Below are 23,411 nucleotides of genomic sequence, written 5' to 3'. Positions count from 1 at the left end.
GCAGAACTGCTGCCTAGCCATTCGGTCCCCAGTCTGTAGCGGTGCATTGGGTTCTTCCGTCCTAAGTGCAGGAGCCTGCACTTATCCTTATTGAACCTCATCAGATTTCTTTTGGCCCAATCCTCCAATTTGTCTAGGTCTTTCTGTATCCTATCCCTCCCTTCCTACGTATCTACCACTCCTCCCAGTTTAGTATCATCCACAAATTTGCTGAGAGTGCAATCCACACCATCCTCCAGATCATTTATGAAGATATTGAACAAAACCGGCCCCAGGACCGACCCTTGGGGTACTCCACTTGATACCGGCTGCCAACTAGATATGGAGCCATTGATCACTACGCGTTGAGCCCGACAATCTAGCCAGCTTTCTACCCACCTTGTAGTGCATTCATCCAGCCCATATTTCCTTAACTTGCTGACAAGAATACTGTGGGAGACCGTGTCAAAAGCTTTGCTAAAGTCAAGAAACAATACATCCACTGCTTTCCCTTCATCCACAGAACCAGTAATCTCATCATAAAAGGCGATTAGATTAGTCAGGCATGACCTTCCCTTGGTGAATCCATGCTGGCTGTTCCTGATCACTTTCCTCTCATGCAAGTGCTTCAGGATTGATTCTTTGAGGACCTGCTCCATGATTTTTCCAGGGACTGAAGTGAGGCTGACTGGCCTGTAGTTCCCAGGATCCTCCTTCCAGTACCTCTAGTTCCTCCATTTTGTTACCTAGGCTCCTTGCATTGGTGTACAAACATCTTAATTTTTGCTGTTTGGCCTCGCTCACATTCTGTACCCTATTAGGCACAGTCATTCTACAGCCAGTATAACCTATTAGACTGGTATCCACACTGCCCTTCCTCCTTATATACATTCTCCTACCACGGCTGTATACTTTCTTACTTCGTTTTCTTCCCTTTCAATGCTAAAATCCGGTGTGGAGATTACCTGGACATCTCCCCAAAATTCCTAGTTTAAAGCTCTCTTAATCAGTTGTGACAGTCTCCACCCTAGAAGTCTATTTCCTTCCCTACTCAGATGAAGTCCATCCTGAGAGAACTATCCTCTGTCCATGAATGCCTCCCAGTGGCCATAGATCCCAAAGCCCTCCTTATAGCACTATTGCCTAAGCCATCTGTTGATAGTCATAATCCTGTCACACCTTTGTTGCCCTTTTCTAGGAACAGGCAGAATCCCACTAAAGATCACCTGAGCCTCCATTTCCTTAAGCGTCTTCCCCTGCCCAGCATAGTCTCCCTTAATACGTTCCAGCGAGAATCTAGCCATATCATTTGTTCCCACATGAAGGATAATTAGGGGATTCTTTCCTGCTCCCTTTAGGATCCTTTTCAACCTCAGGTCTACATCCCGTATCTTAGCACCTGGAAGACAGCATACCCTTCTATTCTCTGGATCAGCTCTGGTTACAGGCTTGTCTAGTCTCAGTAAAGAGTTCCCGATTACATAGACCTGCCTTTTCCTGGTGACAGTGCTATTCTCCAGTCTATCCCCTGTTCCCTCTGGCTGCAAGTTCTTTCCATTCCTATTCTCCCTTGTAATCCTCTTCAACCTACCCTGTATCCTCCTGGGGCTCATATTTGGTGTAGTCTCCATTGACTCTTCCCCTTTTCCTATAGGACTAGCCGCTCTTCTCTTCTTCCTTGCCCTTCCACCTTCAGTGACTACCTGCTGAGCCCTTTCTTCATTTTCCAACTCTGCAAACCTGTTCTTGAGCTCTATTTCTCCTTCACTAGCCCATCTTTTCCTCTGCCTGGTTCTTTTAGTCACAGGCTTCCACTGACCACTTTCCTCACCCAGTCTCCCCTCAGAATTCCCCAGCCCTGCTTCCATCTGCAAGTCTGAGCTTTTCCCTTCAGATACCTCATGTCTTTGCTCCATAATCTGCTCGAACCTCTTTCTAAACTCAACCAGACTTTCCACCTGCATCTCCAAACCTTGGATCTTTTCCTCCACCAGCTCTATCAGACGGCATTTCATGCAGACAAAACTCTTACCAGGTACCTCCTCCAGGATCATGTACATACTGCAGCTTCCATATTCAGTCATCCTCATTGTGTCTTCCACTACATGAGTCACTCCCACTGCTGCCTCTGTATCTGTCATACCCTTCCCACCTAAGTCCTGTTAATCTTCTCCAACAGAACTCCCACTCAAACTCCCCTGTTTACAGCTCTGTTTGCTAGCTCCTGTGCCGCGACAGCTGTCTGTGTTAAGGGGAGAGGCAAGAATTCAAACAATCTGGGTTCAGTTTTGCCCCAAATTCTCCACGCAAACTTGAGCAAATTATTTCAGCTCTCTGAGCTTCAGTTTCCCCATCTGTAAAATGGAGAGTCCCACCATTTGCCTATTTAGCCTTTGAGCTTTTTGTGGCAATGGTTCTCTGTCACTGTGGGCATGTCTACACTGCAGTTAGACACTGACGGCTGGCCTGTGCCCACTGACTTGGGCTCACACGGGGTCGTTGGGCTGTGGGGTTGTTTAATTGCAGTGTAGATGTTATGGCTTGGGCTGCAGCCCAAGGTCTGGCACCCTCCCACCTTGCAGGTCCTACAACCTGTCTCCAGCCCGAGCCCAGACATCTACACTGCAATGAAACAGCCCCTTCACCTGAGCCCTGTGAGCCCACGTCAGCTGGCATGGGCCCGCTGTGGACTTTTTAATGGCAGTGTAGACATACCCTTGGTGTCCGTTCAGCACCTCTCACAATGGGGACTCTGACCTTGGTCAGTGTCTGTGCAGAGCCCTGCACAACAGGGGGCCTGATCTCAGTCGGGGGCTCTGCAACTCCCGGCATTATAGGATCCCTGATTTTGTTTGGGGTCTCTGCCGCATCTGGCAAAATGTGGGGCCAGGATCTCCTTCAGTGTCTGTGCAGTGACCAGTACAGTGGTGGGGTCAGTGCAGTACCAGGCCCAACGGAGACACAGATCTCAGTCGAGGTCTCTGAAGTGCCCAGCACAATGGAGGCACTGCCTGGCACAAGGGGGGCCGTGATCTCGCTCCAGGTCTCCGTTTTCCCTGGCACAATAGGGGGCCTGATGTCAGTTAGGGTCTCTACAGCGCCCGGCACAACAGGGGCATAGATCTCACTTGGGGTCTCCGCAGCGCGTGGCAGAACGGTGGGGTCTGACCTTACTTGGGGTCTCCGCAGTGCCTGGCAGAACAGGACCCAGATCTCACTTGGGGTCTCCACAGCGCCTGGCAGAACAAGGTCCCCGATTTTGTTTGCTGTCTCTGCAGCACCTGGCACAATGGGAGCCTGATTTCACTTCGTATTGATGCAGGGCTTGGCACAACAGGGGCCCGGAGATCAGTCAGGGTCACTGTAGCACCCAGCACAACAAGGTCCCTGCTCTCTTTAGGGCTCTCTGCAGTTCCTGGGACAATGAGTGCCCCAAACTTGGTCAAAGTTTGTGCAGTGTCCGGCACACTGGGGCACCTGATCTCAGGCAAAGCCTGAGCCACGCTCAGTACGATTAGAACCCTGATCTCAGTTGGACACCTGGAGAGAAAAGCGGGAAGATTTTCAAGAATTTGATATCAGTATTTCAGAACTGAGGAGAAAATGGGGCACAAACTTAATATTTGCCAATATAAGAGAGAAGCACCAAGATCTGGGTAGATTTTATGTCATCACTCAACAGTTCAAGAGAAAACAGGGGAAATTTGAGGGGATTATACAGCGATATTCAAGCAACAACAGAACAGGATGGATTCTTTTTGCCTCATATTCACATGGACAGCAGGGAGCCCTTTCACAGGGGAAAAGAGTGGGGCTGGAGTCCGGTGGTCACTGCCTGTGGGGCGGGGCTGGCAGTGGGCTCTGGAAATGTGACTAGCAGGTGGTAGGGGCAGGGGCTGCTGGGTTGGGTGGGGGAAAGTAGCTGGGACTGGGAAACCTGGGGCCCGGCAGTCTCCATGGGGAATGGAGCTCCTCTCTTCCCTTCCTGTGCCTTTCCATGCCCTGTTGCCAACAGAGAGTGCCCCCCCCCCCAGCCCATCAGGACTCTCCCAGCCTCTGCCCATTTCAGAAATCACTCAGGGGAACATTTCCCACCTAAACAAGGACAAAACACTGCAGGGAAAAATGGGGGGAACACCCCCAAAGCTGAGATTTGAACTAGACACTGGAGAAGTGGCGAGCAAATGGGGTACAGTCGGTGGAGGAGACCAGAGAAGACCTTCTCCGGCAATTGAGAGAAAAGCGGCGGAGGGGAGGGGGGATCACCATGGAGTTTGATCGTTGCTAACCAGAGAGAAAGGGGAAGGACCGGAAAGGGTGGTATCACCCTGGGAGAGGGCAGCGGTAAATCCGAGGGGATCTCAGCCCCCAGCTTCTCGGGGGTCACCTGCTCTTCTCCCCTTCCTGCAATTTCCTAACTGTACAGACATTTTTCCATCCGCCCCTTTCCCCAGGTCTCCCCCCCCCCAGCCCGGGCTCACTCCCCCCGGCCCGGCAGCCCCCGCCCAGCCACACTCAGGGCCCCGGGGGGCTGGTCCCGGCCCCCGGGGGGCTGGTCCCGGCCCCCGGGGGGCTGGTCCCGGCCCCCGGGGGGCCCCAGGCAGAGCCGGGCGGGGGGCGCTGGGCTCCCGCTCTTACAGCGGCTCTGAGCCCCGCGGGCGGGCGGGCGGGCCGCAGGGAGCAGCCCGCGGCGCTGCGAGACGCCGGGCCCCGCTCCGGTACCTGGAGGTCGCAGCTCCGCGGGGGGCAGAGCCCAGGGCGGCTCCCGCTGACGAAGGGCCCAGGCCGGGCGCGCGCGGGGCTCTCAGCGCGGCCCCGCAGCCTCAGGGGGAGCAGCAGCAGCACCGCGGCGCGCACGCAGCAGGGGTCAGACCCCACCCCCTGCCAACGTCACTTCCGCTCCTGGGCGAGTCAGCGACTACATCTCCCAGCCTGCCCCGGGGGGGCTTCCGCCCTCTGGAGCCCAGGTAAGGGGGAGGCCTGAGATCAGCCTGGTTCCCCCAACCTGGCATCCCCTCGCCCCGCAGAGAACCCCCAGCCCGCGCCTCTCAGACCGCCCCCGTCAAGCGGCCCCTTCCCGCGGCGCCTTCCCGCGTCTCGGGCGAACTCTCGTGTCCCGGGGGCCCCGCGTCTCGGCCGGGCGCTGTGCTGCGGGGCGCCTCGGCCCCGGGGTCTCCGTGTCCCCCCGGCTCCGACCGCCCCCCCCGTTCCGTGTCCTGCCCCCCCTTGTCCGACCGTCCCCCCGCTCCGTGTCCCGCCACTCCCCGGCTCCGACCGCCCCGTGTCCTGCCCCCCCATCCGACCCCCCCACCTTCCCGCCTCCTCCCGGGTCCGACTGGCCCCCGCCCCGTGACCTGCCCCCCCCCCGGCTCCGACCGCCCCCCGCCCCGTGTCCTGCCCCCCCATCCGACCCCCCCACCTTCCCGCCTCCTCCCGGGTCCGACTGGCCCCCGCCCCGTGACCTGCCCCCCCCCGGCTCCGACCGCCCCCCGCCCCGTGTCCTGCCCCCCCATCCGACCCCCCCACCTTCCCGCCTCCTCCGGGGTCCGACTGGCCTCCGCCCCGTGACCTGTCCCTCCCCCGGCTCCGACCGCCCCGTGTCCCGCGTCCCCCCGGCTCCGACCGCCCCGTGTCCCGCGTCCCCCCGGCTCCGACCGCCCCGTGTCCTGCCCCCCCATCCGACCCCCCCCCGTCCGGCCTCCTCCCGGGTCCGACTGGTCTCCGCCCCGTGACCTGCCCCCCCCCCGGCTCCGACCGCCCCCCGCCCCGTATCCTGCCCCCCCCTCCGACCCCCCCACTGTTGCCGGCACCCAGTGCTGAGAGGCTGAACAACAGCTTGAGTTGGTTCGTTACCCGGTGTGCTACACCCAATAATCACAACGGGGTGGAGAAGCAGAAAAATTTATTTGAAGCTTTAAAAAGGTACAGGGAGATTTGAATTTCAAATTCTGTACAACAGAGCAGGAAGTTACACAGGCTTTTATACATCCTTTTTTTTAGCATACTTATTTAATAGCAAGCTGCCCCAAGTGTCCATATAGCCAGCCAATCCAGTTCCCAGCCAGTTACCTGATTCTCTGTATCATTTGTTAAACTATACAAAAAGCTGCTTTATTCAGCATTGTTCTTCCATATCTCCCCTGTTTGGCCTTGCTTAGTTTCAGGCAGTCTGACTCTGCAACATACTGTTGCAGATTCTCAGCATAACTGCTGTGTGTGCCTCCAGGTGGGGGGGCCAAGGACACTTGGGCCTAGTACGCAGAGCTGCTGCGAGTGCCTCCAGGCAGGAGGGGGGGGCCAAGGACACCCGGGCCTAGTGCGAGGGGGCTTCATCGACACTCGTGGTCTTCCATCCCCTCGAGTTACCTAGTGGCCATGCCCCAGTGTTCCCAACAACTCCCCCCTTTGAGAACACTCAACAGCCTTGGCTCTGAGTTTTCTCACTTGGGCTATTTATTTTTTTACAATATGACTTTGCATAAGCACTTTGTGATAGCCCTGAAGAGAAGGACTTATTAACTTCTGCAAAAGGGCCCTGACACATGATACCGCACAGCATAATATCAGTAATACAAGCAGTACAGGAAAGAGAAATTTTAATAGCAGGCTAAAGAAACCACCAAGCCAAGACGACAAACCCCAGCCTGAAAACAAGGTTTGCAACCAATCGTTCTCTGGGGCAGTATAGGCAACCTGTGCTCCGGCTTGGGCATGGGCCTTAGCCTGTACCATTTTTTTATAGATTTTATAATTGCTATTATTTATATATATATAACATTGGGGCCCGATGAGGGCACAAACCCCTCCTTGGGATGCCAAGAGATAGTCCAAAGCCAGCCTGTTTTGGAGGGAAAACGTCCTGAGCTGCTGTACTTTTTTATTTAATGTTTTTACTGCTGACCTTAAATTATTAACCGAGTCCTTTAACTTTAAGGCCACTTTCTCAAGTACCATTTGCAGCCTTACAGTATAGCGGCCTATGCATGCCAGGGCTGGCCCGGTAAACAGTGGCGCTATTTTCAGTACAGAGCACCCTACCAGCTTCTTGGTTGTGAGGGGATTTTTTATATTGCCCTTTAATGCTTTAGTCAGTCGCCGCAGGGGTTTTTTTTGTGACTTAACAGAGGTGTCTCGGGCATTTTTAATTTTTCCTTTGGGCAGTGTGGCAGTTATGGAAAGATGAGGAACTCCATGAGCTATATAACAGCTACCTGTCCAGTTGGCTGGCAGCACCTTGTAAGCCTTTTGGCCACATACAAAATAGTGACCCTATGGGGCCCAATAAGGACTGTTTTTTAAGGGGATTTCTGGCTGCTTTAAGGCTGCTTTTTTAAACAGTTTATATGCCCCTAGGGGGGCATCCTATTCTCCTGATTGGGTACAAGTGGGGGCATTTCTAATTGTGCCGTTCAAATTACACTCGCCATAGGGACCACTACAAACCCACCATTGGCTTGCTACATTGGAGATATTAACTGGACGGCAAGTTACATTTTTAAACTCCTTTTTTGTGGTAAGATTATTTGTAAGTGTTTTTTTAAAAGGGGAGGAACCATTACACCCACACCGTTGGCCTCCCCTGTTGGTCTTTATTTAATACCCATTAGCCCACTGTGTAATGACACAGGAGCTCTTTCCCACAGGATGCCCATAGGGATCAGATTGGTTTCGGGTAAAACATAACACTCCCTCAGTGAGTACTGCAACTGAATACTCCTGGTCCTGATAGGTGGCTTGCTGTAAAGAGGTCTTGTTCCAGAGCGGTGAGTCCGTTCTTTCCTGCTCTTTGGTGGTGGCTAATTCTGCTAGGGTCAAGGGCAGCATGTCAAGGGGCATTCCCGTTTTGGGGGATAGTGGAGTTGGAGCACACACCCAGCAATCAGTCTGGTTTGTTAAAGTAGCAACATGGTGCGCAAGCAAAACAAAGGAGTTATGCTCCTGATATGCACAATTTGGAAATACCAATACAAAGAATAACAATGTTACCCAATTAATTATTACCAGAGTTTTTCCAACCCAGGGTCTCCAGTACCTGGGTGGGCCCATTTTAGCATTAAGGTGCCCGCTATTTGTGTTTTTTAAATAGTAGCTTTAGCCCGAGATTGTTACTAGATGAGGAGTCAGCAGGTTGGACGGTCCACTGTCCTGCTGACGAGGGGGCAGGTACTACCTTCAGACGAGCGTGTTGGATCCAGTTCTTGTGTCCCTTGATTTTTGCCGCTGTATGGGAGATCAGCAGGACGGTATAGGGTCCTTTCCACTTTTCCTGGAGAGGCTTGTTTTTTCAGGTGCGAACAAGCACAGAGTCACCGGGCTGTAAGGAGTGAACGGGAGAGTCCAAGGGGAGAGGCTGGGAATCCTTGGTATACCTGTGAAGAGACAAGAGAACAGCAGACAGGGAACACATATACTGTGACAAAAAAACATTACCCAACTTTTATTCCCCTGACAGAACCGGGGTGCCATTCATGGGCCATGCCCTTCCAAACATAATTTGAAAGGGACTGAGCCCTAATTTACCCTTTGGGAGAACGCGGATACGGAGTAGGACGAGGGGCAAAGCATCAGGCCATCGCAGTGAGGCTTCTTGGCACACTTTTGAGAGATGCCGTTTAAGGGTCTGATTGGTACGCTCCACTACCCCACTGGCTTGCGGTCTCCAGGGCGTATGGAGTTTCCAGGGGATCCGTAAGGCATGTGAGATGCTTTGAATGATTTTTGACGTGAAGTGTGTCCCGTTGTCAGATTCCATCCACAGGGGGAGTCCAAAGCGAGGAACGATCTCCTTAACAAACTTGAGGGCCACTGTCCTGGCAGTGCAGTTACGGCATGGGAAGGCTTCTGGCCATCCGCTGAACCGATCCACTATAACAAGGAGATATTTGAACCCTTGGGTCCGGGGAAACTCAGTAAAGTCTATTTGCCACACTTGTCCGGGGCCCGGAGTGGGTTCTAGGGCAGCTGGTGGCACAGGATGACCCGGTCGGGGGTTATTCTTTTGGCAGACTAAGCAGTCCGCTTGTACCTGGGCAGCCAGGGGTCGGAGTCCGGAAGTGATAAAGTATTTTCCCATTAGCTGGATAAGTGCTTCCCTGCCAGCATGAGTGGTTTGATGTAGTTTCTGCAGCACCGGCCGGATCAGGCCCTTTGGTAAGAGGACCTTCCCTTCTGGGGAATGGAGCCATCCCTCCTTTTCCCGGAGACAGAGTTTGTCAGTTAGCTGTCTCTTCTTCTCAGAGTACTGAGGGGTTGGAAGCTCCCCTACTGATGGGATAAGGGCATGCATATGGGCGTTCTCAGCCTGAGGGAATGGCAGGGTGGCAGCATGCTTAGCCTCTCTATCTGCCCGGGCGTTACCTCTGGCCACATCTTGATCCTCCCTTTGATGGGCTTTACAGTGTACCACCGCCACTTCCGAGGGGAGTTGTACAGCTTCTAGGAGCCGGAGGATTTGGGGCCCGTACTTGACTGGGGAGCCTTGGGCTGTCAGCATTCCCCTTTGCTTCCATAGGCCAGCATGAGCATGCAGCACACCAAAAGCATACTTTGAATCAGTAAAAATGTTGACCCGCTTTCCTTTTGACAGTTCAAGTGTACGGGTCAGGGCTATTAGTTCGGCAAGCTGGGCAGAGGTCCCAGCAGGCAAACCTTTAGCTTCCACAGTGTCATGGAGGGTCACAACAGCATAACCCGCCCTCCTTTGCCCATCTATTACAGTACTGCTACCATTAGTGTACCACTCATAATCTGCATTTGGGAGGGGTACATCCTTTAAATCCGGACGGCTGGAGTACTGGACATCTATGATCTCTAAACAGTCATGTTTCTGTTCCTCTGTTTCTGGCAAGAGAGTGGCTGGGTTAAGGGAGGGGCAAGGCTGTAGGGTGACTTCAGAGTTCTCTAACAGCTTAGCCTGGTACCGAGCAATCCGAGCCTGGGTGAGCCAAAGCCCTCCCTTTGCATTCAATAAGGCTCGGACCATATGGGGAGTATAGATTTGCATAACCCCTCCCAATGTTAGCTTCTCGGCTTCCTCAAGCAATAGGGCAGTAGCTGCGACTGCCCGTAAACATGCCGGCCAACCCTTTGCAACGTGATCCAATTGCTTAGAAAAATAAGCCACAGGACGCTTCCATGCTCCTAACAGCTGTGTAAGCACTCCTAGCGCAACCCCCCTTTGTTCATGTACATACAACTGAAACGGCTTAGAGAGATCTGGCAGGCCCAGAGCCGGGGCTTCCATCAATTTTTTTTTCAGGATTTTAAATGCCCTGTCAGCCTCTGGGGTCCAATAGAAGGGGTCATGATCTGCTTCTTTTACACAGTCGTACAGGGGTTTAGCCCACAGTCCAAACTCTGGGATCCATATCCTGCAAAAGCCTGCCATACCCAGAAATGCCCTGAGCCGCTTACGGTTACTTGGGGTAGGAACTTGACAGATAGCTTCCTTTCTTTCGCTTGAAAGCTGACGCTCCCCTTGCCGTATGTGAAACCCGAGGTACCGTACCTCTGGGAGGGCAATTTGAGCCTTACTTCGTGCTACACGATATCCCCGGAGTCCAATAAAATTCAGGAGGCTCACGGTGGCTTTAAGACAGGGTTTTTGGCCCACAGTGGCAATTAACAAATCATTTACATACTGCAGAAGGAGAGCCTCCTTATTATCCCACTCCTGTAGGTCCCTGGCCAGAGCCTGGCCAAAAAGGGTGGGAGAGTTTTTAAATCCCTGGGCCAACACTGTCCAGCAAAGTTGCTTTTTAACCCTTTTTTGGTCCTCCCACTCAAAGGAGAAGATCTCCTGTGATGGGGTGGCAACTGGGATGGTAAAGAAAGCATTTTTTAGATCAAGGACTGAAAAATGGGTATACTGTCCCCCTATAGAAGCCAATAAGGTGTACGGGTTAGGGACAAGAGGGTGCAGAGTCTTAACCCGTTCATTGACTGCCCTTAGGTCCTGTACCAGCCGATACGTGCCATTAGGCTTCTGTACGGGTAGAATGGGAGTGTTCCAGGCTGACTGACATTTCCGGAGAATACCATACATTAGGAATCGATTTATAGTTTCCTGTAAACCTTTTTTGGCTTCCCTCTTGATTGGATACTGTTTTACTTGCACTGGGCCTTTCCCTGGTATGAGCTGAATAGTAATAGGGGTCTGGTGGGTGGCCTTTCCTGGAATCCCTGATGCCCACACGAGGGGGTACACCTGGTCTTCCCACGGGCTTCATTCTGGGGCTTGCATGGCTGAGGGCTCAACTGCAAGGGTCATGATCCAGGCATTCTCAGGGGGTAAGGTAAGGGTTATTTTGTCCTCAGTAAAATGCAGGGTGGCACCGAGGCGACAAAGTAGATCCCGTCCCAGCAGAGGTGTTGGACACTCAGGGAGGTATACCAGCTTGTGGGATATAGTCCTGTCTCCCAAAGCACATTCCGCTGGGGCATACACTGGGCACTTGGTGTCCCTGCCTGTGGCTTCCACCACAGTAAGGGAATCTGCTACTGGCAACTGAAGAGGCTGATTTACGGCAGTTCGGGCCGCTCCAGAGTCCACTAAAAAATTTATTTCTGAGCTTCCCACCCGCATCTTTACTCGGGGTTCCGGGGGTAGGGTGGTCCGTCTCCCCTGACACCCCTATTCCTGCTTCACCATTGCCATTATAGGGGCACCCCCCCTTTTTTTTTTTTTTGGGCACTTATTTTTTCAGTGTCCCTCCTGTCGACACAGGGCACACTGGTTGCGACCCAGTCGTCTCTCCTGCAGGCCCGGACGGTCGCGTCCACGGCCCCTTCCTCCCCGGCCACTTCTTTTAGTGCCGGCCTGTACCGCTGTTACCATTAGTCTCACTTGCTTTTTCTTTTTCTTTGTTTTTTTTAGACTATAAGCTTGGTTTGCAGTTTTTAAAATTTGTGCCATGGTCATACCCATTAAATTTTCCTTTTTTTGTAACTTTTTTTTAATATTAGGGGCTGCTTTGCTCGTAAAAATTCCCTTAATAATTGACTCAGTTGCCTGATTATCGGGGTTTGCATTAGTGTTCTGTTGAATGGTGTCCCGAATACGCTGTAGAAAGGCCCCTGGGCTTTCTTTTAAATCCTGCATTACTTCATATGGCTTTGCCCAATTATTATGTCGGACAGCCGAGTGACGGAGTCCATGCAAAAGCAACTCCTTATAGGAGGTAAGGCGGGTCATATCCCCATGATCATTTGGATCCCACCTGGGGTCTGCTCGGGGGACTTGTGCATCCGGGTCAGGGACATTAATACGATCCCGGTCGTACCGTCTCTGTGCCTCCTCCCTTGCCTTGGACACAACCTGTTGTTTTTCAACCTCAGACAATAGGGTTCGCAGGAGGACGTTACAATCATCCCAGTCCGGCTTGTGACTACTGAGGCACCCCTCAAAGACTGATATAAACCTGCTTGGGTTGGTGGAAAACTCTCCTGCCTGTGCTTTGAAAGCAGCCAAATCCACAGGATTAAAGGGCACATGAGTATAAACCTGCATAGTTGTGGCAGGATGCCTGTCTGATCCAGACCGGGCGACTTTAGTTTCAGTGATTAAGGGGTATAGGCCAACCATTGGGGACTTACAAGGTGTGGGTGTAGGGGCCGAAGGGGACACCGGCTCTGCCATTACAGTGGGGGTGGGGGTCTGGAGACTAACATTAGCTGCTACCAAACCAGTTGGAGTCAGATTACAGCGCTGTAAAATATCTGGTCGAGTACATAAAGTCAGAAACAAATGCGCATACATATGTTCATTCCATTTCCTTGTTCTTTGACAGAACAGGAGTAACTGAAGGATCGTGTTGTAATTAATTGACCCTCCTGGTGGCCACCACTCCTGGTTCTCTAGTTGATATTGAGGCCAGTCAACTGTACAGAATCGTTTTAATTGGCTCTTAGTCATTGGATCCGCACCAAATACCTTCCAGTTTGCTAGAATGCACTCTAGGGGCGTACACCGTGCCCTAACCTCTGAGCTCTGTCCCTGTCCCATACCTACAGGGTAACTCTGGGCGTCCCCAGGTTCCAACAGAGCATATAATCCGGATTTTAAAGGATCCTACCTTATTCAAGGGACCGGTTCTTCACCGTGGCCTGCAGCTGCTCCTCCCCCACGTCTAAGGGACCGGTTCTTCACCGTAGTCCACAACAGCTTCTCCACTATATGAGTGCGTTGCACCGTTGTGCCCTCTGGGGTCGATCAAATCGCGTCTCCTCCGAGGCCCCCGATGAACTCACCGGTGCGCTCTGGGCGTCGGTTCTCGCCGCAATCCTTGACCTCCAGGAGGGGTCCGGGCAAGGCTAAATTGCAGCCTCGGGCCCACCCAGGGACGCCAAAAGCTGTTGCCGGCACCCAGTGCCAAGAGGCTGAACAACAGCTTGAGTTGGTTCGTTACCCGGTGTGCTACACCCAATAATCACAACGGGGTGGAGAAGCAGAAAAGTTTATTTGAAGCTTCAAAAAGGTACAGGGAGATTTGAATTTCAAATCCTGTACAACAGAGCAGGAAGTTACACAGGCTTTTATACATCCTTTTTTTTAGCATACTTATTTAATAGCAAGCTGCTCCAAGTATCCATATAGCCAGCCAATCCAGTTCCCAGCTAGTTCCCTAATTCTCTGTATCATTTGTTAAACTATACATAAAGCTGCTTTATTCAGCATTGTTTTTCCATATTTTCCCTGTTTGGCCTTGCTTAGTTTCAGGCAGTCTGACTCTGCAACATACTGTTGCAGATTCTCAGCATAACTGCTGTGTGTGCCTCCAGGCGGGGGGGGGGGCAAGGACACTTGGGCCTAGCACACAGAGCTGCTGCGAGTGCCTCCAGGCAGGAGGGGGGGGGCAAGGACACAGGGGCCTAGTGCGAGGGGGCTTCATCGACACTTGTGGTCTTCCATCCCCTCGAGTTACCTAGTGGCCATGCCCCAGTGTTCCCAACACCACCTTCCCGCCTCCTCCGAGGTCCGACTGGCCTCCGCCCCGTGACCTGCCCTTCCGCTCCGTGTCCTGCCCCCCCCCGTGTCTGACCTTCCCCCCGCTCCGTGTCCCGTGTCCCCCCGGCTCCGACCGCCCCCCGCCCCGTATCCTGCCCCCCCCATCCGACCCCCCCCCCCCGTCCGGCCTCCTCCCGGGTCCGACTGGCCTCCACCCCGTGACCTGCCCCCACCCCCGGCTCCGACCGCCCCCCTCCCCCCAGCTCCGTGTCCCATATCCCAACCCCCCATGGCAAATGGTCTCTATGAGGGGTTGCTTCGCCCAGCGCTGAGACGGAGTTGTCTCGGGAGTAGGTACCTATTGGCCATTATCTGCCAGTCACTGAGCATGGAAATTTCTTAAAAAATTTGGCTCCTCCATGCCATCCATTTTCCTGTTAAAGAAGTCTCGCCCAGGGCTCCCACCACCCCGTGTGAACGGCTGGGAGGCGCAGCTGATAACTCCCTATGCATTTATCAAATACTGATATGAAATCACGACAGACTTTGCTTCTCTCCCCATTTTCAAAACTGGAGGAATTTCAGGTTTTGGAGGGGAAACTGTTGCTGTTCTCAGAAGAAGAGGAGGGAATGAGGGAGGAGGAAAGGACTCTGGCCTCATCCCTCCTGAGCCATGTTTCTGGTCTCACTGAGACACTTCAAGGAAGACCATGGAGTGACTCCAGATTAACATGGGGGCAAATAAAATCAGGATATGTCCCTGTGGGGAGGGGTTTTTAGCTGTTGCTAAAGAGGGGGGAAGCCCTCAGTCTCTGTCTGACTGTGTTTCTCTCTTCTCAGGATATTTGGGTTGAGCTTCCTGGGTAAGATTCTGCTGCCTGCATTGTGATCTGGGAGCCCAGACTGAGCAGCAGCTGCTGCTCCCCCGGTGGGGTCTGGGCTTGGAAGTGACTTGGAGTGAAGCTTCCTCTATGCCCAGGCAAGGTGAGGACTTTCTCCAGTTGTAATTAGCTCCATGGGCCAGCCCTAGGCTCTGCCCACACCAGCTTCAGAGGCAGATACTACAAATGATTGATAGAGACCTCAGGGAACATGCTGGGGATGGGCATGAAAGTGACTGCACAAGCAGCCCCTCCTTACCCCACACTCTCCTCCCCTTAGCAATTGCAGGAGCTGATCCAGCCATAGGAGAGCAAACACCCAGGAATGGCTGGCTGTCCGCCAGAGGGGAAGGGACCGGAGATGGGAAACACAAGGAGAAAAAGGAGAGAGAGATTGATAGGGGTAGTGGGAGAAATAATTGGGGAGAGAGATTCCCAGATCTTTAACGTGCCCACACAGACTTAGTGCAGCATCCCTGGGCAGATTCACTTTCCAGTGAACAAGGTGAAATGCAGGGAGAGGAAAAGCCAATTCCTGACTCTGACTGTGCCCCCTGCTGTGAGAGTGTGCTGCCCTGGGGCCAATGTCAGGAGAATTCCCCCAGGGTCACTCCTTTTGTTCTGCTTGTGATGGGTTGGATCACAGAAACCCCCTGGGAGCTGCCACCTGACGTGCCAAGACTACTTCTGCTCCTGCTTTCCTGCCCTGACAGCTTAGGACTCCAGCATCCTGCCTGGTTTGAGCCAGACCCACTAGCCTGTTGCAAACCCAGACCCAGGTCTGAACCATGTCCCCTAACAGCTGTAGGCTTAACTGAAAGCAGCTTTGTCATAAAAATAAAGGGAAGGCTAAAACCCCTTTAAAATCCCTCCTGGCCAGAGGAAAAATCCTCTCACCTGTGTAAGCAGAGTCAGGATGAGCTCCACCCTGACATCTGGTGGTGAGGTGTGGCAAGTTGTGGAAAAGAACTTCAGGGGCTGATCTCATTTGCATAGGCACACCCACCCCGCCTAGAATGAGGCCATAACTGCCCAAGTCATTTTGGCTGTTGTGGGATCCCCAGTGTCTCTGTTATTGGGGCAGGAAGAATAAATTGTTATTACACTGATTATGGGAACTGTGCCTGGAACTGTACTTGGCCTTTTATTGTGATGGAGGGACTCACCATCAACTTAGTAGCACTCGATAGGCAAGGGACATGGGTTCCAAAACTCTGTGAAATGAGGGGCTTGAGACAGGTATTAGTACCTGGTGGTGTGGGTCCCTTTGTGAGGGCATGAAGCACCAATTGCACTTCTGTCTCTCTCCACTGTGGAATGTCAGAGCTAATTTTGGGGCTATTAGGAGTTTTGCTACAGGTACTGTGCTGAATTCGCTTTGGCCTTACGGTGCACCAGCACTAAGGCTCCCACTACTATGAGCTGAAATCACTGTGTCAAGTAGTGGGGAGCTAGAAGATATAGGGTGCAGTGGTGCTGTTTGTGGATAGGCTGGTGGAGTGTTTGTGAGACAGTGAGGCGAGCTGAGCAGAGCTGCTCGTGAGATGGCGGAGTGGAGTGTTTGTGAGATGCTGAGCTGTGCAGAGTGGGTCCTGTGGGGCAGTCAGCTTCAGGTCAAGTAATGTGCCCCCTTACCTTCCCCCCCCGCACACAGGCACATTGTTTAGTCAGACTGGGGAGTAACACTCTGGGAGATGAACTTTTGAACTCTGGGGCTGAACTTTGGGTGATTTGTGGATTGCTGGACTCCAGACGGTTGGGTTCTGGGACTCAAGAACCTGAGGGAAAGGATATGGCCCAATTTGCTGGTGTGGGTCTTTGCTCATGGTTTGGTTAATCAACACTAGTTCTGGTGTTTCCCCAATTTAATGCTGATGTCGTTTACCTCATGTTATTAAAGATTCTCTGCTACACCCAGTCTCTGTGAGAGGGGAAGTATTGCCTCTTTGAGGTGCCCAGGGGGTGTGTAAGATTTTCCCAGGTCGCTGGATGGGGGCTCGAGCCATTTTTGCATTTGTTTTGATGAGAGGGAACCCCTGTGTACTGAACCCGGCCCTTGCTGCTATCAACTTGGCCTGCCAGAAGGGTTACACCTGTAAAGGGTGAAGAAGCTAACGCTAACCTTGCTGGCACCTGACCAAAATGACCAATGAGGAGACAAGATACTTTCAAAAGCTGGGAGGAGGGAGAAAAACAAAGGGTCTGGGGCTGTCTGTATGCTGCTTTTGCCAGGGACAGAACAGGAATGGAGTCTTAGAACTTTTGGTAAGTAATCGAGCTAGGTATGTGTTAAATTATGATTTGTTTAAATGGCTGAGAAAAGAATTGTGCTAAATAGAATGATTGTTCCTGTCTGTGTGTCTTTTTTGTAATGTAAGGTTTTGCCTAGAGGGATTCTCTATGTTTTGAATCTAATTACCCTGTAAGGTATCTACCATCCGGTTTTTACAGAGGTGATTCCTTTACTTCTATTAAAAGTTGACCTTTTAGGGTGCACAAGGGCAGTCTGTTCCTCCTCTCAGCCAGTCGCTTGGGCTTGTTTTTCCTCCCTTCTGGGAAGGAATGCAGCCTCCCCTCCCGGAGAGGCTCACTGTCTTGATGCACCTATCCTGCTAGTAGCTGGACTCCTTTTCTCCCTCTCCCACCAGGGGAGGGTTTAAAAAGGTCTCAGGCAGCCCTTGGTTGGAATCAGCCTCAGGTAACTCCCTCTCAGCTGATCCGAATTGGTTCTCAGAGAATCCCTTCTCATCTGAGCCTGATTGACCTGTAGTTACCTCTCCTCTGTTGATGGGAGGAGGGCCTTTTAACCTTCTGGGGCAGTTTTCTACCCCACCCCTTGCAGCTGTCTGGCCTGAGTTTATCACATATTGCTCCCCACACTGCTCAACACTATGGGGTTGGGCTACTTGGGTCGGCAACCAGTGCACTCTCGACAGGCCATCCAAGTTGCCATGCTTGATTCCGGATCTATGTCATACTCTGAAGTGGAAGGGTTGTAGCCACAGGAACCACCTTGTTACTCTTGCATTTCTTTCTTTGTTTTGGTGCATCCACTTCAGAGGGGAACGGTCAGTGACAAGGGTAAACCTCTGTCCAAGTAGGTAGTAGCGAAGGCTTTCTACGGCCCACTCTACCGCAAGGCATTCCTTCTCTACTACGGCATGTTTACATTCCCTGGGCAGGAGTTTCCTACTGAGGAACAGGACTGGGTATTCTTCTTCTTCTCCGACCATTTGTGAAGGAACCGCTCCCAACCCAACCTCAGAGGCATTGGTTTGCAAGATAAAATCTCTCTCCCAGTCTGGAACTACAAGCACTAGGTGCAAAGGGTGGTCTGCAGATCTGCAAAAGCCTCCTCAGCTGCACTGGTCCATCTTATTATGTCTGGGCCACAGGCTTTTGTTAAGTCTGTTAATGGGTATGCCCTGGTGGCAAAGTGGGGGGATGAACCGCCTATAGTATCCAACTAGTCCCAGGAATGTTCTGACCTGTTTCTTCCAGACTGGTCGGGGCCAATTCTGTATTGCCTCTAACTTGTTGAGTTGGGGCTTCACCACACCCCTCCCCACTATGTACCTGAGGTATTTGGCTTCTGCTAGCCCAACCACGCATTTGGAGGGATTTGCAGTCAGCTCGGCCTTCTTCATGGTGTCCAAGACTGCTTCCACCTTCTCCAAGTGCGTCTCCCAATCTGGGCTATGTATTATGATGTCGCCGAGATTGGCGGCTGCATACTTGCCATGTGGATGCAACAGTTTGTCCATGAGTTGTTGGAAAGTTGCGGGAGCCCCATGTAAACCAAAAGGGGGGACTGTGTGCTGATACAGTCCCTCTGGTGTTGAAAAGGCCGTCTTCTCTTTGTCGGCCTTGGCCAGGGGGATTTTCCAATAACTCTTGGTCAGGTGGACAAAAATCATGCTTTTCCCAATCGGTCAATTAGCTCATCTATCCGGGGTATAGGGTATGCATCAAATTGGGACACTTCATTTGGTTTCCAGAAGTCGTTGCAAAACCTCATACTGCCATCAGGCTTAGGTACTAGGACAACTGGACTTGACCATTGGCTATGAGACTCTTCAGTGACTCCTAACTTCAGCGTTTTCCTGACTTCTGTCTTGATCTCTTCTCTTTTCGGCTCCGGTATGGCTTGACATTCACCTTCACTCCAGGCTCTGTGAGGATGTGATGGTGAACCTCAGTAGTCCTGCCTGGCTTTTCCAATAATATGTCCTGGTTGCATCTGATGATGTTGATCACTTCAGTTCGTTGGTCAGGGGTCAATTCTGGGGATATTCCCACTTGGCCAGGCCAGTTGCTTTTGTGGGGTGGCGAGCCTAGAGTGACCACATAAGCTTCTCTGTCTTGCCTAGGTTTCAACAGGTTTATATGATAGATCTGTTCCAGCTTCTGGCGACCAGCTGTTGGACCTTATAGTCGACCTCTCCAGTGGCTTCTATTTTCTCGTATGGCCCCTGCCACCTGGCCAGGAGCTTGCTGTCTGCTGTGGGTACGAGCACCATTACCCAGTCTCTTACCTGGAACTTCTGGATCATCTCTTGGCGACTGTAGTCTGGGCTGCTTGTGCCCTCTCCATGTGTTCCCGCAGTATGGGGGCGACTTGGGCTATTCTGTCTTTCATCTGCAACACATGCTCGATGATGTTTCTCCCTGGGTTCGGCTGTTCTTCCCAGCCCTCTTTGCTCGAATGGGACTTCAGTAATCAGCAGAGGTACCAAAGGGGCCCTTAAGTGTGGTCAGGAGCCAGGTAATTGGCATTCAGGACAGGAGGCCCAATATCGTCGGACCGCCGCATAAATTCCAAGCCAGAAAAACCTCTGCAGAAGTTGGAGGGTTTTATCTACCCCTAGATGCCCCCGAACAGATGGCTGTGGGCTAGATCCATCACACCCCTCTGGTGCTTCTGCAGTACTAAGAGCTGTTCCATGACTTGCTCTTGGACCCAGACTACTCTGTATAGCAGGTCCTTCTTTATCATATAATATGGCCCTGGGCCCTTGGCTCTCCCTTCCACAGGGACCCCATTCACCTCAACTACTTCTTGGCAAATATTGTTATATATCGGATCATTGCCCTGATCCTGCCCAAAATTCTCCAGTGAAGGTCCAATTTGCCCAAACTCAGGGGGATCTATTTCTGTCTCCCTCTTGGAGGGAGTCCCCGGGGAACTAGGTCCAGCTGCCAGTTCGTCGACTGCCTGCATAGTCCCCTTGTATGTTGGGCCAACTCTTTCCCCTACAAGTATAGACTTCTGGTTCTGGGCCAAGATTCTTATTCCCTTCCTCTTATCTGCCCTCCTTTCTCGCCGAGTCTTCCTGGGCTTCCCAGGGGGAGAAAACAAATCCTGGGCAAATTCATGGAAGACTGGGGCGGGGGGGGGGTGCTAACTATCAGGGTCATCCCATTGCTCTCGGGGTTATTATCTTCTTCTGACTCCTCTCTGGGGAGTAGGCTGCCAAACCCTGGGAAGTCTTATCCTATGAGGACTGGATAGGGGAGTTTCAGGACTACTCCCACTGTCACCTTAGTGGGGTTTCCCAGGACTTCTATTTTTACTGGGATGGTCGGGTAGTAAGTGACATCTCTATGTATACAGGATATTCCTGTGTACTTGGCCTGAGATAGTTGGTCTTGCCTGACCAGCTTTCCCGAGTCCACTAACACAGTGGTCTCTATGCCATTCATTTTAACTGGTCTAGTATACGTATGAGGGACCATCACAACCCCTACTAATCAACCTCAGGTTACCTCAGGTAATTCCCTCTCAGCTGATCCTAACTGGTTCTCTGATAACCCCTTCTCACCTGAACCTGATTGACCTGTGGTCCTCTCCTCAGTTGATAGGGACGTGGGCCTTTTAAACTTCTGGGACTGTTTTCTACTCCCCCTTGCAGCTGTCTGTCCTGAGTTTATTACAGTACGCAGCAGGTACCGAGTGAGGGGCTATTGCTCTTTCAGGGGCCAATAGCCTTAGAGGAGGTGGCTGTGTATTTCACTGTAGACGAGTGGGCTCTGCTGGACCCTGCTCAGAGAGCCTTCTACAGAGATGTAATGCAGGAGAACTATGAGAATTTGACCTCGCTGGGTAAGGATTCCTGTCCCCTTGGTTATTGAAGGGGAAAGAAGAGTTGAGGTTCACAACACCCCTCAATGCAACCTCAGTTGTGCCCTTTTTCAGCAACACTCCAACAGGCCAATGAGACGCATATGAACACTTTCCAAAGTGTTGTGTAGCAGGGCAGAGCAAACAGAGGACAGGAGCAGGATTACAGTAAGTCCAACACTTTCTCTTTGCAAAGGCAAAACTTGGTTAGGTCCAGTCCAGGGAACAGAAGCTACCTACCCCTGGCCTGTACTCAAACACTGAGTCTACTGCTCACTATCTCAGACTTTCCTAATGTCACCACCACTTTACCCTTGCACTCCAGATTCCTTTACTTACCGTCACTGAGCATTGGAGACCATTAGCACATATGCCATCAGACTGCTGACAACCCTTGTGGAAAGAACATACCCTGTGCACCTTCATTGACACAACCTACAACACTTAGCACTGATGTGAGGAATACCTGTTCCTTCAAGACTCACATGCACCTCTCTTCAGGCTAATGTAGTGCCCATCTTTAAAAAAGGGAAGAAGGAGGATCCTGGGAACTACAGGCCAGTCAGCCTCACCTAAGTCCCTGGAAAAATCATGGAGCAGGTCCTCAAGGAATCAATTCTGAAGCACTTACATGAGAGGAAAGTGATCAGGAACAGTCAGCATGGATTCACCAAGGGCAAGTCATGCCTGACTAATCTAATTGCCTTCTATGATGAGATAACTGGCTCTGTGGATGAAGGGAAAGCAGTGGACTTGTTGTGCCTTGACTTTAGCAGAGCTTTTGACACTGTCTCCCACAGTATTCTTGCCAGCAAGTGAAAGAAGTATGGAGTGGATGAATGCACTCCAAGGTGGATAAAAAGTTGGCTAGATTGTCGGGCTCAACGGGTAGTGAACAATGGCTTCATGTCTAGTTGGCAGCTGGTATCAAGTGGAGTGCCCCAAGGGTCAGTCCTGGGGCCGGTTTTGTTTAATATCTTCATAAATGATCTTGAGGATGATGTGGCTTGCACCCTCAGCAAGTTTGCAGATGACACTAAACTGGGAGGAGAGGTAAATACGCTGGAGGGTAGGGATAGGATACAGAGGGACCTAGACAAATTGGAGGATTGGGCCAAAAGAAATCTGATGAGGTTCAACAAGGACAAGTGCAGAGTCCTGCACTTAGGACGGAAGAAACCAATGCACCGCTACAGATTAGGGACCGAATGGCTCGGTAGCAGTTCTGCAGAAAAGGACCTAGGGGTGACAGTGGACGAGAAGCTGGATATGAGTCAGCAGTGTGCCCTTGTTGCCAAGAAGGCCAATGGCATTTTGGGATGTATAAGTAGAGGCATTGCCAGCAGATCGAGGGACGTGATCGTTCCCCTCTGTTGCCGGCACTCAGTGCCGAGAGGCAAAACAGCAGGGGTTCGTTACCCGGTGTGCTTCACTCAATCGCAACGGGGTGGAGAAGCAGAAAAGTTTATTTGCAGCTGCAAACAAGGTACAGGGAGAATAGAATCTCAAATCCTGCACACCAGAGCAGGTCATTACGCACACTTTTATATTCCTTAATGCTACTGCACTACACATCAGCCAATTAAAACTTTGCACAAATACTCTGCCTTCCTTATATGGGTTACAACAATGTTTATTTCCTACAATCTCTAACAAGCATTCCTAGCAACTTAAACAACCAGCACATTCTGTCTGGCCTTGTAGCCGTCTCCTTTTATCTTTAACTTGGCGTCAGCAAACCTTACACTATAAGGCATTATCTGCGGCTGCAACATTCTTTTAAGAGCAAAAGCGCTTACTCAAACCAGCCAGGCCTGAATTCTATTAAGGGGGGTTGAGAAGAAGCCCTTAGGCCTTCAGCAGGGAGGCCTTCCATCCCCTCAACTTAACTAGTGGCCATGCCCTGGGGTCTCCAACACCTCTATTCGACACTGGTGAGGTCTCATCTGGAGTACTTTGTCCAGTTTTGGGCCCCACACTACAAGAAGAACGTGAAAAATTGGAAAGAGTCCAGCGGAGGGCAACAAATGATTAGGGGACTGGAACACATGACTTATGAGGAGAGGCTGAGGGAACTGGGATTGTTTAGTCTACGGAAGAGAAGAATGAGGGGGGATTTGATCGCTGCTTTCAACTACCTGAAAGGGGGTTCCAAAGAGGATGGCTCTAGACTGTTCTCAGTGGTGGAAGATGACAGGACGAGGAGTAATGGTCTCAAGTTGCAGGTTTAGGTTGGATATTAGGAAAAACTTTTTCACTAGGAGGGTGGTGAAACACTGGAATGCGTTACCTAGGGAGGTGATGGAATCTCCTTCCTCAGAAGTTTAAGGTCAGGCTTGACAAAGCCCTGGCTGGGATGATTTAATTGGGGATCGGTCCTGCTTTGAGCAGGGGGTTGGACTAGATGACCTCCTGAGGTCCCTTCCAACCCTGATATTCTGTGATTCTCATCACAGTTCTGCCAAGCTGCTCCAACTGTTCCCTC

At 51.8% G+C, this 23,411-nt stretch overlaps 1 protein-coding gene and 1 long non-coding RNA gene across 4 annotated transcripts in view; one reads left to right on the top strand and one right to left on the bottom strand.

The window, feature by feature from the left end:
* The window catches only part of LOC140901721 (uncharacterized), a 49,613-nt gene extending 44,754 nt beyond the window's left edge, over positions 1 to 4,859 (bottom strand). For 2 of the 3 annotated variants that reach the window (XR_012155942.1, XM_073321057.1), the window contains exon 1: positions 4,702 to 4,779. The gene's annotated coding sequence lies outside the window, so the exon portion shown is untranslated. Of the gene's footprint in view, positions 1 to 4,701 lie in introns of all 3 variants that reach the window. The other variant, XM_073321058.1, reaches the window with a different exon arrangement.
* Positions 4,860 to 4,876: 17 nt separating this feature from the next.
* LOC140901720 (uncharacterized) overlaps positions 4,877 to 23,411 on the top strand; it is a 36,344-nt gene continuing 17,809 nt past the window's right edge. Inside the window, exons 1-2 of the long non-coding RNA XR_012155941.1 lie at positions 4,877 to 4,946; positions 14,765 to 14,908. This is a non-coding gene — a long non-coding RNA (uncharacterized lncRNA). The remainder of the gene's footprint in view (positions 4,947 to 14,764; positions 14,909 to 23,411) is intronic.

The sequence above is a fragment of the Lepidochelys kempii genome, chromosome 22 (assembly GCF_965140265.1).
Source record: "Lepidochelys kempii isolate rLepKem1 chromosome 22, rLepKem1.hap2, whole genome shotgun sequence".
Classification (NCBI taxonomy): domain Eukaryota; kingdom Metazoa; phylum Chordata; order Testudines; family Cheloniidae; genus Lepidochelys; species Lepidochelys kempii.
This window is presented reverse-complemented; position numbering and strand designations above follow the sequence as displayed.